Consider the following 15,022-nt stretch of genomic DNA (forward strand, 5'->3'; position numbering starts at 1 on the left):
ACCTGGACTCCACCCAGCACAGGTGTGCCGGGCTCCCGGGAGACCTGGGCTTGGCGGTAGGGCGAGGCCCCTCCCATCTCGGGGTGTCCCGGCTCCTCGAGGCTGCAGGACTTGGGGCCTCCGCCTCTTTCAACAGCTGGCCTCCCCCAGCCCCTGAGAACTGCCGCGTTCATGCAGTATTTTCCAGCATCTTCCAGCTTCTTTGGTAGGTGAGCGTCAATTCCGTACTTAGATGGTTCTCTGCAGAGCGGAGAAGCAGGGTGGCCGGGGACACACAGATGCGAGGGGGCGGGGACGCGTCCCTCCGACCTGCCCGGCTTCCCCATCAGTCCGTAACCTGCTGGTGGAGTGGGGCCCGGAGGCGCGACCCGCACCGGCCCCATGCAGTCGAGGGAGCCCACTCCCTCTGACCCAGGCTGAGGCCCTGGGGGACCCTGTAGCCGGGCGTGGAGACCCGCCTCCTCCGTCAAGCTGCGTCGTGCTCCGCCGCCCGGCAGGGGCGGGGCTGCGCGGCCCGGAGGCAGACTTCGCGTCCCGACCCGCTGCGGCCGCGCCGGCTGACGGGCGGGCGCCGTCCCGGTTTGAACCGCCCGGGCGGAGCCTCGGGCCGCGCGCGGCTGCCGCCTGCCCCGCGGCCTCGTCGGCCCAGTGCGCTAGCCGGTCAGACTGACTCCCGCCCCCGGACCCCGCCAGGCTGTTGACGCGTGGCTTCCGCCTGTGCGGAGCTGCCTCTGTGTGCGCGACTGTGTGTATTTGTGCATGTGTGTTTATCTGTACTGTGTGTACTGTGTGGCGCGCGTGTGTGTGTGTGTGTGTGTATTTATATGTATGTGGGAGTGTTAGTGTACGTGAGTATGTGAGTATTTGTACGAATTTGTGTGGTGTGTGATGTGTGTATGTGTATCTCCGTATTGTTACGTGTGTTTATATATGTATTTGCTTGTGTCTATGTGTGCATTTATATGTGTGTGAATGTGTTTGTGTGTATTTGTATGTGTGTTTCTGTGTGTTTATGTATTTGAATGGTGTGGGTGTGTGTGTGTGTGTATGAGCGGGGTGTACGTGTGTGTGTGTGTGATGGGAGAGTGTGCATCCGCGTGTGTAGGCGTGTTGTCCATACCTGCACTGCATCCTTCCAGGCAGGCTGTGGGGACGCTGGCCTCCCTGGTCCTTCCGTTCACTCTGCGCATCTGAGCAACGTCCCCCGAGGACACTGGGACCCCCGTCCAGGGCATAGACACTGGGCTCGCAGGCTCTCCCCCCGACATGCTGGGTGGGCTCCCCGGGGAAGACGGGCAGTGGGATCCCCAGCTGAGCGGCCAGCCGGCCCTGTCCTTGCGCAGAAGCCGCCCTCCATGACGTGTGAACAAGACAAAGCAGAAGACGCCAAAGGAGAAAGGAACCTGCAGGTGGAAAAGGCGACTTGTGTTTGGGGGAAAATTATCACTGGCAGAATCACCAGCCACACGTAACTTGCAGTCCTGGAGCTTCCAGACCACAGGCTGCAAACCATGACCCGTGGTGACAGCGTGTCTTGTAGATGACGTTTTATTGGCACCCGGCAGAGCTCCCCATTTGCATAGCATCTCCTGCTTTCCTGCCGCAGCAGTGACGTGACTGGCTGCCCACAGCCTTGCAGGAGACGTTTGCCGGCCCTGCTTTATAACCTCTCTCCAGGCCTTTAGTGAGGGGCTGGGGGTGGAGGGACTCAGGGGAGGGAGCCACTGGGGCAAGGGGTCGCCGAGGCCCAAATTCTGCTCCCTTGTCGCCAACCCTTCCCCCGCCCCCAGAGCCAGAACAAGCCAACACCCCGGGGTATGTGCAAGTCCCCAGGGTGGCTGTAACAAAGCACCGCACAACAGAAATGTGTCCCCTCCCAGCTCTGGAGACCAGAAACCCAAGATCCAGGTGTTGTGAGAGCCAGTCCTTCTGAGGCTGCGAGGGAGGATCTGTCCCGGGCCCTCTCCCCACTCCTGGTGTGGCCAGCAGTCCTTGGCCTGTCACACCTCCCCGACCTCTGCCTCTGTCTTCACGTGGCCTTCTCGTTGTGTGCATGTTTGTGTCCAAATGTCCCCGTTTTACAAGAGCACCAGTCATGTTGGACTAGGGCCCCTACCTCGAGCTCCAGTATAACCTCACCTTGACTAATTACTCCTGCAACAATCCTATTTCCAGATAAGCTTTGGTTCCTCCCCGTGTCTGCTCAGAGTTTGGAGAGAAGTCCTCAAGCCCAGTAAGCGTGGAGGAGCAGATGCCCTGCTGGTCGAGGGCAACGGGGCCTGGGCTGGAGGAGGGCCAGGAAAGACCACAGAGGGTCACCAGGAAGCATCGCTCCCAAACCAAGCACGTTCCACAGAGGCCGGGGGCCTGTGTCTCTGGGGCCCCGCCACCCTCTCAGAAGCGGGACTCCGAGCATCGGAGGTGGCTGGGCTGGGTGCCGGGTCACGGAGAAGGCAAGGTCTGGTTGCAGCCCGGGCTTGCTCCTCTGGTTACAGTGACTTCTCAGAAAAAAGGATGTGTCTGGTGTTGGCCTCACCAGCTCTCCAGTCTCGGCCCCACCTCTTCCCCTCCCCTACACCTGCTCTTCGGTTTGGATGCAGGGGGGGCCCCCTGAACCTCAGGTCATCCTTGATCCCTCCCCACGTCTCAACCACTTAAATTCCTTTCCATTCCCATTGCAGCCTACATCCTCACCCCTCTCAGGGTTCTCATCCGGGCTACTGAACCCCTCCTGGTCTCCACCTGGTCCCAGGGCCGGGTACCCATGAAGCCCGCGGGAGAGCTTTCATTTCTTTTAACATCAGAAGAAAACCCTGAGTACAATGGTCCAGACTGGAGAGCGTCCGTCTTTACACTTATGTGGTCATAGCGTATGTTTCATATTTTTTTTACAGAGAGGGACGTCAAAAATCATAGTGAGGCCCTGCTTTTGTCCTTTCCACTCTGAACACATTCCTGCTGGCCTGGAAACTTCCTTCAGCCCCAGGAAGAGGCCCAGACTCTCCACATGGCAGGCACGTCCATTTTTTACCACGCCTGGCTCTGGTCCCCTGTCCACTCCATTCTGACCACCCACATCCTGGCCTGGACTCTGGGTACCAGGCAGTCAGGACCTCCCGCGGGGCCTCCACCCAGGGTTTACCCACCTTCCAGCTCTGGGCACCGACGCTGTCTACTGTAGGAAGCCTCTCATAGTTAACTCCTTTTTAAAAAATTTTTATTTATTTATTTATTATTGTATTATTTAATTATTTTATTTTAGGGGGATAGGTAATTAGGTTTATTTATTTTTAGAAGAGATACTGGGGATCGAACCCAGGACTTCGTGCTTGCTAAGCACACACTCTACCACTTGAGCTATACCTTACCCCGCAACTCCTTTAAAAAAAATTGAGCTATAATTCACATACCATAAAATTCACCCATTTAAAGTATACAATTCAGTGCTTTTGGTACATTCACAAGGTTGTATCATTATCGTCACTATCAATTTCCAGAATGCTTTCACAGCCCCCAAAATAACCCTGTACCCTATTCTACCTCCCCAGCCCCTGACAACCAGGAATCCCCTCTCTGTGTCTGTGGACTGGTCTGTTCTGGATGTTTCACATCCATGGAGTCACACACTGTGGGTCCTTCTGTGTCTGCTCCTCTCACTGAGCATCATGCTCTCAGTGTCTGTCCACGTGGTGGTGGGTGTCAGCACTGCTCTCCTTTTCATGGCTGCGTAATATTCCATTACACACACACACACACACACACACACACACACACACACACACACACACACACACACACACATATATACACATTTATACCACACTTTGTTGGAAGGACAGTTGGCTCATGTCCACGTTTTGCCTATTGTGGACGGTGCTGCTGTAAACATTAGTGCATACCTTTCTGTGTGGACATGTATTTGCATGTCTCCTGGGTGCAGACCTAGGAGTGCAATCACAGGGGCAGGTGGTAATTCTATTTTAACCTTTTGAGGAACTGCGGTTCCTTAAGGTCAGAGGCGGTTCATCTCCCTGGCTCCGGGTTCTGCAAACTACAGCCAGGCAGAGGGGGTTGAATCTGGCCCTCGGCCTGTTGTTGCAAATAAAGTTTTATTGGCACGCCACTCATCCGTTATGTGTTGTCTGTGGCTGCTGAGTTGAGGCTTTGCCCGAGAGACTATACGACCCACCAAACTGAAATATTTACTATCTAGCCTTTTATAGAAAAAAAAATGTATTTATTATGCGGTACTTCTGTGATGTACTGTGATGTCTATCCATCTTAAGCACCCTCCTTTCCCCGCTCCTCCCACTGCATAGAAAGGTCCCCAAGGGCAGGAACTTGACCTTTTATTTCTGTTTCCTGCCATCACTAAACACTGGGACACGTTCCTCCCCCACCATCCAGGAGCACTGAGCATGTGGAACCTCTGGGCCTCCCTTTCCTGTAGCTGCGGGCTGGCCTCGCTTGGGGTCCCACCCTTGGTTGCCCAGTGGAATCGCCCAGGACCTCTCCAGCAGGTCACACCTACGCCAGCGGCCTCAGTTCTCCCCCAGGGGGTTCCAAGGTTTGGGAACCGCGAGCTAACTGGTTCCTAATCTCAAAAGTCTGCGGTTCTCATGGATTTAGTCCTAGATGCAGAGAACCAACAGACCCTCTCCCCGACGCAAACGGCACGGGTTTCTCAGCCCTGCAAGGTGCAGGCGCCATGCAGGGGCTGAGCGTGCCTTTCCCGCATCCCCGCCAGTGCCCAGGGCCCACCCCTCCGAAGCGGGAGGGGGCCCTTCTCACTCAGGTGAGGTCAGCTGTCACAGCTGCAGGGACGTGCGCCTGGGGACAATCTTATTTTACTTTATTCTACTTTTTACTTTCCTGGGGCTGCTGTTACGAAGGAACACAAACTGCATGCCTTAAAACAGAAGTTTACTCTGTCACATTCTGCAGGCTGGAAGTCCAAATTCAAGGTGTCACAAGCCGGCACCCCCTCTAGAGGCTCCAGAGGGGGACCCTTCCTGCCTCTTCCGGCTTCTGGGGGCAGCGGCACCCTGGGCACGTGGCCCTGTCACCCCAGTCTCCGCCTGGTCTTCACGTGGCCTCTCCCTGAGGGTCTCAGTATCAAATCTCCCCCAACGCTTTCTTATAAAGACACCAGTCAAAAGTGGTTTCTTACAAAGGCAGCAGTCAAATCCTCTTCGGGCCGGGGAGGGTGGGAGGGTCAGTGGAAGTGTTCCGTCATGCAGGTGGTGATCACGTTGCAGTAAGTAAAGGTATCGCACCGACACATCAACCCCGGAAGCTCACACAGGGTTGTGTGTCCATTGTTTCTCAATACAAATACATTTTTTAAAAGTAAGCTGAGAGTACACAGTTATATTAAAAATTCCTGCTTCAAATGCACTGAAGGGATCCAAGATGCAACTCAGTACTTCTAGGGCAGGGGTTCTCAGTGGAGCGAGGGTGCGGGTGACTCTGCACCCCCCAGGGGACACTGGGCCGTGCCTGGGGACGTCTGTGGTTGTCAGGACAGGGGAGCTCCTGGCATCGAGTGGGTGGGGGTCAGGGGTGCTGCCCCAACACCGCCCAGTGCCCAGGACGCCCCCTCCCCCGAGTGACCCAGGCCCCAATGTTGTAAATACTGAAAGTGAGGCTAGTTTTTTACTGAAAATACATATTTATAATATTTATTTGTCATTTTTAAGTCAGCTATAGATGTGTCTCTCTGCAGCTGTGCCAAGTTGAGCCCCCCTGTTGGGCCAAGGACTGGCTGAGGGCACGAGGAAGGGCGGTGGCAGCCGCTCTGGGGTGTCACGGAACCTCAGGGTCCCAGCTCTGATGTGAACCTTCCAAATCCGTTGGATTTTTGCTGCAAAGCCCCGAGTGGGCGGAGGGCATGAATGCTCGCCCGGGAGCCCAGTTTCGTTCTGAGAAGCAGGACGCGGAGAGATTTCTAAGAGAACTGCCCGAGGAAGGGGATTACCCCTCCCGCCTGCCCAGAAGAGCTGCCGAAATTCAGAAAGAAGCACTTCCGGTTTCTCTCCCTGCCCAGGCGGCTGCCTCAGGCATTTCTGAGACTTGGGGGGGGGCAGATGATCTATTTTTGAATCCTTCTAGAAGAGGCCCTGGGTGGTTGAGCAGCTGAGCTGAGAACGGCAGGAGGAGAGCGCTGGCCAGGGCACCCAGAGGTGGAGCCGGAGGCCGGGAGCCAGGAGTCCTGGGCACAGAGGGTGGCCCCTGCTCATCACACTGACGGTCGTGCAGGGACCAGGGCCGGGTCTCCCCCACCCGCGCTGCTGACACTGTCATCCTCTGGGGGCTGTCCCGGACACTGTGGGGTGTTGAACAGCGTCCTTGGCCCCACCCACTCAATGCCAGGACCACCCCAGTGTGACAGCCACAGATGTCCCCAGGTGTGGCCCCAGGAGAGGCCCCCTGCTCTAGTGACCCGCTCACCCAATCACACACACACACACACACACACACACACACGACCCCTACCCAGGACCTTGCTCACGAACAGGCAGAGTCAGGGAGCCAGGGCTTCTGGAACTCTCCTCCCTCTGTCTCACAGGTGAGCGCTGGATGAGCACGTGTCTTCAGAGCAGCAGGGCCCCTGCCAGCCGGGTATGCAAAGCAGTCGTAACCCCTTTCTCAGGAGAAAGAAGGGAACTTCAACTTCTGACCTGTCACAAACATGATGGATGCCCCCCCCCCAGGCGACCCCAGTCCAGGCAGCGCCCGCTTCTGCCTGCCGGGCCCCTTCCGTGTGGCTGTGCGGGCTGACCTCATGGACGCTGCGGGCTTGGGTCCAGGCCACTGCACTAAAGCGAGTGTCACAGTAAAGCGGGTCACATGGACACTCGGTTTCCCAGGGAGTGTAAAACTTCTGCTCACACTAGACTGTACTCTGTTGAAGGCGCAATAGTAGCATTATCTTCTTAAAAAAGTACGTGCCTTACTTAAACCCACTTCACTACTAAGAAACACTAGCCATCATCAGAGCCTCCAGCCAGTCAGCTTTGGCTGGGGAGGAGGGGGAGCCCCGCCTGCAAGGTGCCGATGGGGTGACCCCGCGCGTTCTCGCAGGCGGCAGTGAAGCCTGCCGACCTACCGAGGACGGCTCCTGCCCTCGCAGCGTCCCCCCCCCCCCCCCCGCAGCGGGGCGGCTGGTGGAGGCACTGTGCCCGCGGGGCGCTCCCTTCACAGCCGGCTCTGTCCTCCGGGCCGGGCCGCGCTCTCAGCCCCTGTGCTCCTCTCGGTAGTCTCCACCGCATCCCCACCAGGAGGAGACCCCGTCCCCAGATCCATGTTCTGCGTTCAGTGCACAGCAGCACACCCTTTATTCCTTGCAAAACGTGTCGCGACAAACCTGCAATCTGTAAAAAAAACCCAAAAACACCTCGGTACCTGCAAAGCGCGGCGAAACGAGGCGTGCCTATGTGTTGTAGGTTACATCCGTCGTGTTATCTTTATCACCGTCGCTGTAGATCGATGGGTGACTTCCGCGGCACCGCTAAGCCACCATGTTGGCCTCCTCTGGGCCTCGCCACGACCCCCAGAGCGATGCCGTGGGTCCTCGTGTTACAGACGGGGCATCCAGGTTCAGAGAGCCAGTGGGCAGACGTCCAGTCAAGTGCCCCGAGCCAGGGCCTGGAGCTCACACAAAGTCCCCTCCCTGCACCTGGGGCCAGGAAGACTGACTTCTCCACCCCTCTGAGCAGATGCAGGCTGGCTGTCTTCCCCCAGAAACTTCTAGAATTTTCTAGGCAGTTCTTCCTTCTCACCTAAACATCTCGTCCTGTTGTCAGACTCTGTCCCCTCTTTCCCGTCTTCAGGAGTGAAAGTCAGGCTGATGAGGACAATGAAAATGATGCTGACCATCGCAATAAACAGTTCCATCGGAACAGTGACTCCCTCCAGGAGGGGGCCCAGCGCTGCCTTCCGGAGTCATGGAAATGTTGTGTCTTGACGCAGGTGGTGGTGACACGGAAGTACACGCTTTTAAAAGGCATGATCTCTGCATAGCAGGTGTTGGACCCAAGAACCACAAAGCTTGGTTCCCAGGGCTGGTGGGGGTGCCTCAGTGGCGCCAGTGGGACTGGGCTGCAGTCTTTCTGCTTTAGCCTTTTTTTGGCGGGGTCAGGTAATCAAGCTTATTTATTTACTTACTTAATGGAGGGACAGGGGTGGAACCCAGGACCCCGTGCATGCTAAGCACGTGCTCTGCCGCTGAGCTCCACCCTCCTCTCTTTGCAGTCTTTTTGAAGGTTGAGCTGGAAGTTGGATCCAGTCCTCTATACCTTTAAATTCAGGGTTTACACTACGGAGGTCGTCTTCAGGGAAAAAAAGAAAGAGGCATACACGGTTTCCTGTGCATGGATGTCTGCTTTATGTGCGTGGACTTTTGTGGTACAATTATTTTAAAGGTGGGAAGGAATCTGGAACAACTGAAACACCCCATAGAGGACAACTATATACCACATAATACTAATAATAACAATATAAATTATGGTACACGCTGCTCCTGGGGACACGTGGAGTCACGCTCCCGTGAGCCTCTGGGCGCATTTCTGTCAACTGATCAACACGTCGCAGGATGTGAGTTTCTGTTTAAAGACACCTTAGTTGACATATGTTGTGGATTCACTGACGCTGAGCTCACAGCCCACGGGGCTATGACTCCCGCCTGAACGAAGCTCATGCAGCGCGTGTACTTTCTCCTCAAAAGGCCTTCTTGGGCTTGGGACACCAGCCAGCACTTGGGGGGCATCTCAGATACAGAGTCACCCATCAAAAAGCAAAACATGCAGCAGCCACAACAAAAGTGGTCTTAAATAGTGGAAAGGACCCTGGTTTAGAAGGCAGAGAGCCGCCTGTTCCACCGCAGCTGGGAACCTGCTTGTCGGTGACTCAGATGTGTCACTGCTCTGCATGTGTCCCCAGATGCCTGCACCCCCCCGAGTATCAATTTGGGGTGACAAATAAATTCTAGCCAGTAGGTGAATTCCCGAATACAGACTCCGCAGCTCCGGAGGCCCGACCCTAAATAACACCCCCGCCGCGGTTCCCACCCAGGCCTGCTGTCGCCCGCAGGCGGGCTCAGCACACTCTCAGGGGCCCGCCCCCGCAGGGAGGAGGGGCTGATGGTGAGACACCCCCCCACCCCGGCACCCCACCCAGGGAGGTCTGTCTCCCCGCCAGGCCACAGGGGCCCAGGGCGTCTTCAATAGGAGTTGGGGTCCACCGGCCGAAGAGGGCTGGGGCAGGGGCTCTCTCCTCACTGGGTGCCTTACTCCTGGGCCTGTGTCTCTTCCAGCACTTCCTTCGGACAGGGGTCTCACCTGGGGGTGGTTCTGCCCCCAGAGGACACTGGGCAGTGTCTGGGGACATATGTGGTCGTCACGACTAGGGCTGCTCCTGGCATCGCGTGAGTAGGGACCAGGGATTCTGCTCCACACCCCCCAGTGCCCGGGACGGCCCCCGCAGGGGGCCACTGTCAGCACTGCCAGCAGGGAGAAGTCCTGGTCTCTGGACTGATCTCAGGAGTGGCAGCAAATCACGTCCCTTTGTGCAGGTGGGAAAAAACCCCCGTTGGTTTGTGGAAAGAGCTCATGTTTGCAAAGGAAGAGGGGCTGGCTCTTGGGAGACCATGAGGACCTCCGGAGCCAGAGGGAATCAGCCTCGCCCCCGGCAGACCCGCAGCTCAGGAAGTCTGGCCTGCACTGGGCGTGAGGCCAGGAGCAACGGCTTCTGCGGCCCTCCCCGGGGCAAGCCCCCAGCAGGATGGGCCGGAGGACAGGCCTCCCTCCAACTCGAGGGTCGTCTAACTGCTGGATTTGGAGTGCGGTCCGTGGCCCGGCAGCTGCGGGGGCCCCACCTGGGACCACAGGCGGAGGCACCGCCTAGCCAAGCCGAATGTGTAGCCCACCACAAAAGACAGGCCTCTGGAGCCTGGAGCCTGCTCCTCCACAAACGGGAGGCGGGTGCCGGCCGTGTGGACGGGTCGGGGTTACCGCTCGCCTCTCGCTCCTGGCCTTGGTGGGTGCCTCCCTGGGTGGGCAGTGCATCCCCAGGGCAGCTGGCGCAGCGTGGAGAGCAGGGTGGAGGCTGGCGTTCAGTTTCGGGGTGCCCCTGACACCCCAGGTTAGCCCTCGTGCTGTGTGTGGTGATCATCAGAGGTTTGGCTTAGTCCAGGACTCCACTTGGAGCAGGGCGCCCCATCCCCTGGAAAATGGCAGGTCCGAAGTGCCAGAGCGACCGCCGCCCCCCATCCCCGGGGCCCATCGCGGGGACCTCCTCCCTCTCCTGGCGACCCCCTGGCCCAGGGCGGCCAGCCTCAGATCCCTTGCCCTCCTGCCCCCGTAGGCCTGTCACCTCTTCCACTCGAGGTTAATGGCTTTGCCCTGAGATTACATTTTCCGCCTCTCCCTTTTTTGCTCCAGCACGTGGCTTCCATCAAAGCAGAAAACCAGACGTGGAAAAACCCCAAGCGTTACATGTCAAGGCTCAGTTCCATTTTAAGGCCTGGGGTCCCCGGGTCCCGAAGTGGAATAATACAAATTCCAGAAGAAAGCTTGACTCCCCACCCTTACCCCACCCAAAGCAATACAGTTGTCTTTCCGGAATGGATCGCTTGTAAAAAAATAAAGGGGATTCTCTGGAAGACCCCCAGCTTCTCTGGAGGACACGGTCGTTTCCAAATCCATCGCCACATTTTTGGTGACAGCCAAGTATCTCTCCGAAAAAATGCTGAAGATAATTAAGTTTAAAAAAAATTGAACCATGATTTATTTTTGTCTCTCTTTCTAAACAGGTTAAAGCGGTGCTGCTTCTTGGAAAAACTGAAAAAGGTATGTAGCTTGTTATCTTACTTCATGAGCTTGGAATCTCTTTTTTTCCCCAAAGAGGAACAAACAAGCCAGAGTACTGCATGCACACGTGACACGCGGGGGTTTGTCACCGTGAAGAGAACTCCGGGCTCCGAGCCAGGAAGCCCGGGTTCAAACCCCCGGTCCGCCGGACACGTCGGGGCGGACTGCTTTCATCTCCCCGCGGCGGGGAGCGCACCGGGGCGGCTCCGGCTCCAGGCGTCTCCCGCCCCCCCCCCTCCCCCCGCGCACCGTCTCGCATCCGGCGGCGGCGTTCTGCACGTCGCATTCTCGTCTTCAGGCCAGGTGTTCCCAGCGGGCTTCCTCCTTGGCCCCCTTGGCCGTCGAAGAGCGCGTGGTTGAGCTGCCACTGACCCCGCGACCCACCGGGGCGGAGAGGGCATCGGGCGCCTTCCTCTGCGGAGGACGTTGCAGGGCTGCGACTCAAACGCTTTGTGGGCGCGCTGATGAGGGGAGGGGAGGGCTGGGGCTGCGGGGCTGAGCTCTGGACCCGCGGCTTCACTGCCTCCTCTCTGCGGGGCTCTTAATGCCAGGTGGAACGGGGACCGCCTGCTTCACACGACTGGAGGGACAGCAGGCGACTGGAGGGACAGCAGGCGTGAGGCCCGAGGGCACAGGAGGTTTGTGGAGGTGGTGAGCGCGGCCGAGAGAGGACCCCACCCCACCCCATAGTAGCTTTCTGGCGCCACCGTCACTGAGTACCACAGACTGGGGCTTAAAATCACAGACACGCAGCCTCGCATGGCTGTGGAGGCCAGAAGCCCGCAGACAAGGTGAGGCAGGCCCTGGAGGCCCCGGGGAGGGTCCTTCCTGCCTCTTCCAGCATCCGGTCGTTCCCAGCAGCCCTTGGCATTCCTTGGCTTGCAGATACACCGGTCCGCTCTCTGCCTCTGTCCTCACACGGCCTCTCCCTGTGTGCCCATCTATTCTTCCCGTGCAGACACCATCATGGGATTTAAGAACACCCCCGACCCCACTGCGACCTCATCTTAACTAAGTCCATCTTCAGTGACCTTATTTCCAAACCAGGCCCACTTCCCAGGTGTCAGGGGTTAAGACCTGAATGCATCTTTTGGCAGACACGGTTGAACCCACAGCACTCTGGGCTCCGTGTGCCCCAAGCAGCCAGGGGATCCTGGAGACGGACCCAGTGCCCCTGGCCCTGGGAGTGCAGCACCCTGGATCAGAGAGGAGCCGGAGGTCCCTGGGGCTCCCTCCCCACCGCTCAAGGACCATGTGCTTCCGAGACACCTCAGGGGCCTGCTCCCCTCGCCCTAGAATCTTCCTGTGGGGCTTCCCGTCACGACCCCTGGGATGACCAGCACCCCCTCCAGCCCCTGCTCATGGCCCCGGCGGGGCGAGGCGGGCTTTCGCCCACAGCTCCCACCCTGTTCTGCGAACCACATGGCTCAGAGCCCCAGAGTCAGCCGCGCCCGAGCAGGGTCAGAGTCTCCAGCTCCCCTCCAGCACCCTCAGCTCTGACCTGCATGCCTCCAGGCACAGGGCGCTCACTCCCTGAGTCCCGAAGGCCTTTGAGTGGCAGCGGCTGCTGCTGGGGGTGGGTGGCGGCACGACTGAGTCCCCGGGCCCCGGGCCCCTGCCACCATCCAGGGTGTGATCTGGAGGGGTCATTCCACATCCCATACTTGTGAGATGGGGATAAGAGTTAATCAGGGACTGCAGGCACTGACACAGGCCAGGCCCACCCAGGGATGGTCACTAGCTATAGTGGTCATCCCGCCCCAGCTTGCACTCTCCTTGGGCCTCACTGGCCCCTGAGGATGCCACACCTCTGATCTGTGCAGCCTGCAAGTGTCCTGGGGCAGACCCGGCCCAGGGCAAGGAGGGCTGGGCACTCCCCACCGTGCAAAATTTAAGGGGCACTGGAAAACTCAGTCATCTCCATGTAGTATCTTTATTTTTAATTTTTTTAATTATTATCGTAGTATAGGCAGTTACAATGTGTCAGTTAACAATGGGTCGATTTCTCGTGTACAGGGTACTGTTTCAGCCATCCATGTACCTACATACATTCCTTTTCATGTTCTGTTTCATCATAAGTCACTACAGGATATTGGATGTAGCTCCCTGTGCTGCACAGTGGAAACCTGTTGTTGATCTCTTTTATATTTAGCCATGCCGTATCTTAACATAGCAGTATTTCCTAAAAATCAAAATTAATGCCAAGAAAATCCACGATGGAGATTAAAAATTCAAATAAAAAAGGTATTGTCTCGCCCTGATCCCAGCCCTATCAGATCCTGTCTCTCATGAAAAGCTTGGTATTTGATTCATCATGGATAGTCTGTATTCATTTTGACATCTAAAAATATATTCTTATCACATGAAAATATGTGATCGCCGTGACTGAGTTTCCAGCACCCATCCGATACTGGGCCCGAGGTGGGTGCCTCGCGGTCCTCACCCCAGCCCAGCCAGGAATGACAGTGACCAAAATGATGATCGAAACAGGGGCGGTTCCCAGTGGTCGCCAGCTCTTGGGCCTCTCAGGCGTCCCGGCAGGGAAGCCAGGGTACACAGAGCGTTTCCCTGATGGGGAGACCAGGGCCCACCTGTGCCTGGTCCTGCGGGACACACACGTGGGGAGGATCACGACAGAGCCACCCCCAGCCAGGCGCAGGTGTCAGGGGAGCGGCTCGGGCGGCAGCCACATGGCCGCGTGCTGCGGGATTAGGTCCCGGCGTCACATCACCTGCCGGCAGGGAGAAACAGAGCTCCAGGCAGTGACAGTGACGTCAGCCTCCTCCAGCCTGGCCCCGGCCCCACTCCCAGGCACCCGGCCGGCCCACTGCTGACCTCGCTCGGCGCCCCGGCAGATGCTTATCAGGTGCTACTGTGTGCCAGGCCTGGCTGCTTCGGCTCATTTCTCGTGGGAGCCCCGGGGAGCAGGTCCTTAACGCCACTTTATAGGTGGGCAAACTGAGGCTCAGCAGCAGAGATTCGGCAAGGCGCAGGGCTGGTGGACAGAGGGGTCAGAGTCCGAGCTCATTTCTCTCTGCCTGCAAAGCACTGGGCAGTATGTATTCGTCAGGGTTCTCCAGAGAAACAGAGCCAGCTGGACGTATATAGAGACAGAGAATGTTGTTCTAGGGAATTGGTTATGGAGGCTATGGAGTACAGTTCCAGCAAAGAATTTCCTCTTGCTCAGGAGAGGCCAGGTTTTTGTTCTATTCCCACCTTCAAGGGACTGGGTGAGCCTCCCCCAGCATCCTGGAAGGCATCCCATTTTACTCAAAGCCCCCAGCCTAACAGCAGTCTCATCAAGAAACACCTTCCAGGAGCATCCAGAAGACCATTGGCCCACATACGTACCTGGGCAGCCCGTGGCCCAGTCAGACTGACACATGCAATTAACCATCACGTGGTCTCCCAGGCTGCACAGCCACGCCCAACTGGATAGGACCCCACAGAGCCTTGTGGGCCATCGCCACTTTCCCCGGAGAGAGTCAGGATGGGGACCGCCGTGGGACTTCGCTGAGAAGCTGATTTGGGAAAGCAGAGTCTTCAAGCCCCAGCGCCCCGGCAGGCATTTCTGCAGAGACGTCACAGCAGCGCCGTTCACAGCACCCAGAAGGGGGACACAGCTGTGGTGCCCAGCAGTGGCTGAGCGGGTACACATGTGTCCCTCCACACATGGAGCATCACTCAGCCGTGACCAGGAGAGCAGCCCTGACACTCGCTCCCACGTGGACGGACCCTGAGAGCACGACGCTCAGGGAGAGAAGCAGACACAGAAGGACACACAGTGTGTGAGTCCATGGATGTGAAACGTCCAGAACAGGCCAGTCCACAGACACAGAGAGGGGGTTCCTGGTTGTCAGGGGCTGGGGGGCAGAGGAGGGGAAGTGGCTGCTGATGAGGATGGGGCTTCTTTTGGGGGTGATGGAATGTTCTGGAATTAGATTGTGCTGATGGTTGCACCATAACATGAAAGCACTTAATGCCACTGAATTGTACACTTAAAAATAGTTAAAATGGCAAGTGTTATGTCACATATATATTTTTACCACGATTTTTAAAAAATTAATAAGGTAACGTACCAGAAAACCATTGAATGGGTGAACACTAAGTGGTGAGTTGCTTGATTTCTGAATTTATATCTCAGCAAAGTTTTC

At 57.2% G+C, this 15,022-nt stretch overlaps 1 protein-coding gene across 1 annotated transcript in view; it reads left to right on the forward strand.

Moving 5' to 3' along the window:
• The window catches only part of GNG7 (G protein subunit gamma 7), a 127,129-nt gene that overhangs the window by 85,814 nt on the left and 26,293 nt on the right, over positions 1-15,022 (forward strand). Inside the window, exon 3 of the mRNA XM_031689738.2 lies at positions 10,811-10,847. The gene's annotated coding sequence lies outside the window, so the exon portion shown is untranslated. The remainder of the gene's footprint in view (positions 1-10,810; positions 10,848-15,022) is intronic.

Source organism: Vicugna pacos, chromosome 22 (assembly GCF_048564905.1).
Source record: "Vicugna pacos chromosome 22, VicPac4, whole genome shotgun sequence".
NCBI lineage: Eukaryota > Metazoa > Chordata > Mammalia > Artiodactyla > Camelidae > Vicugna > Vicugna pacos.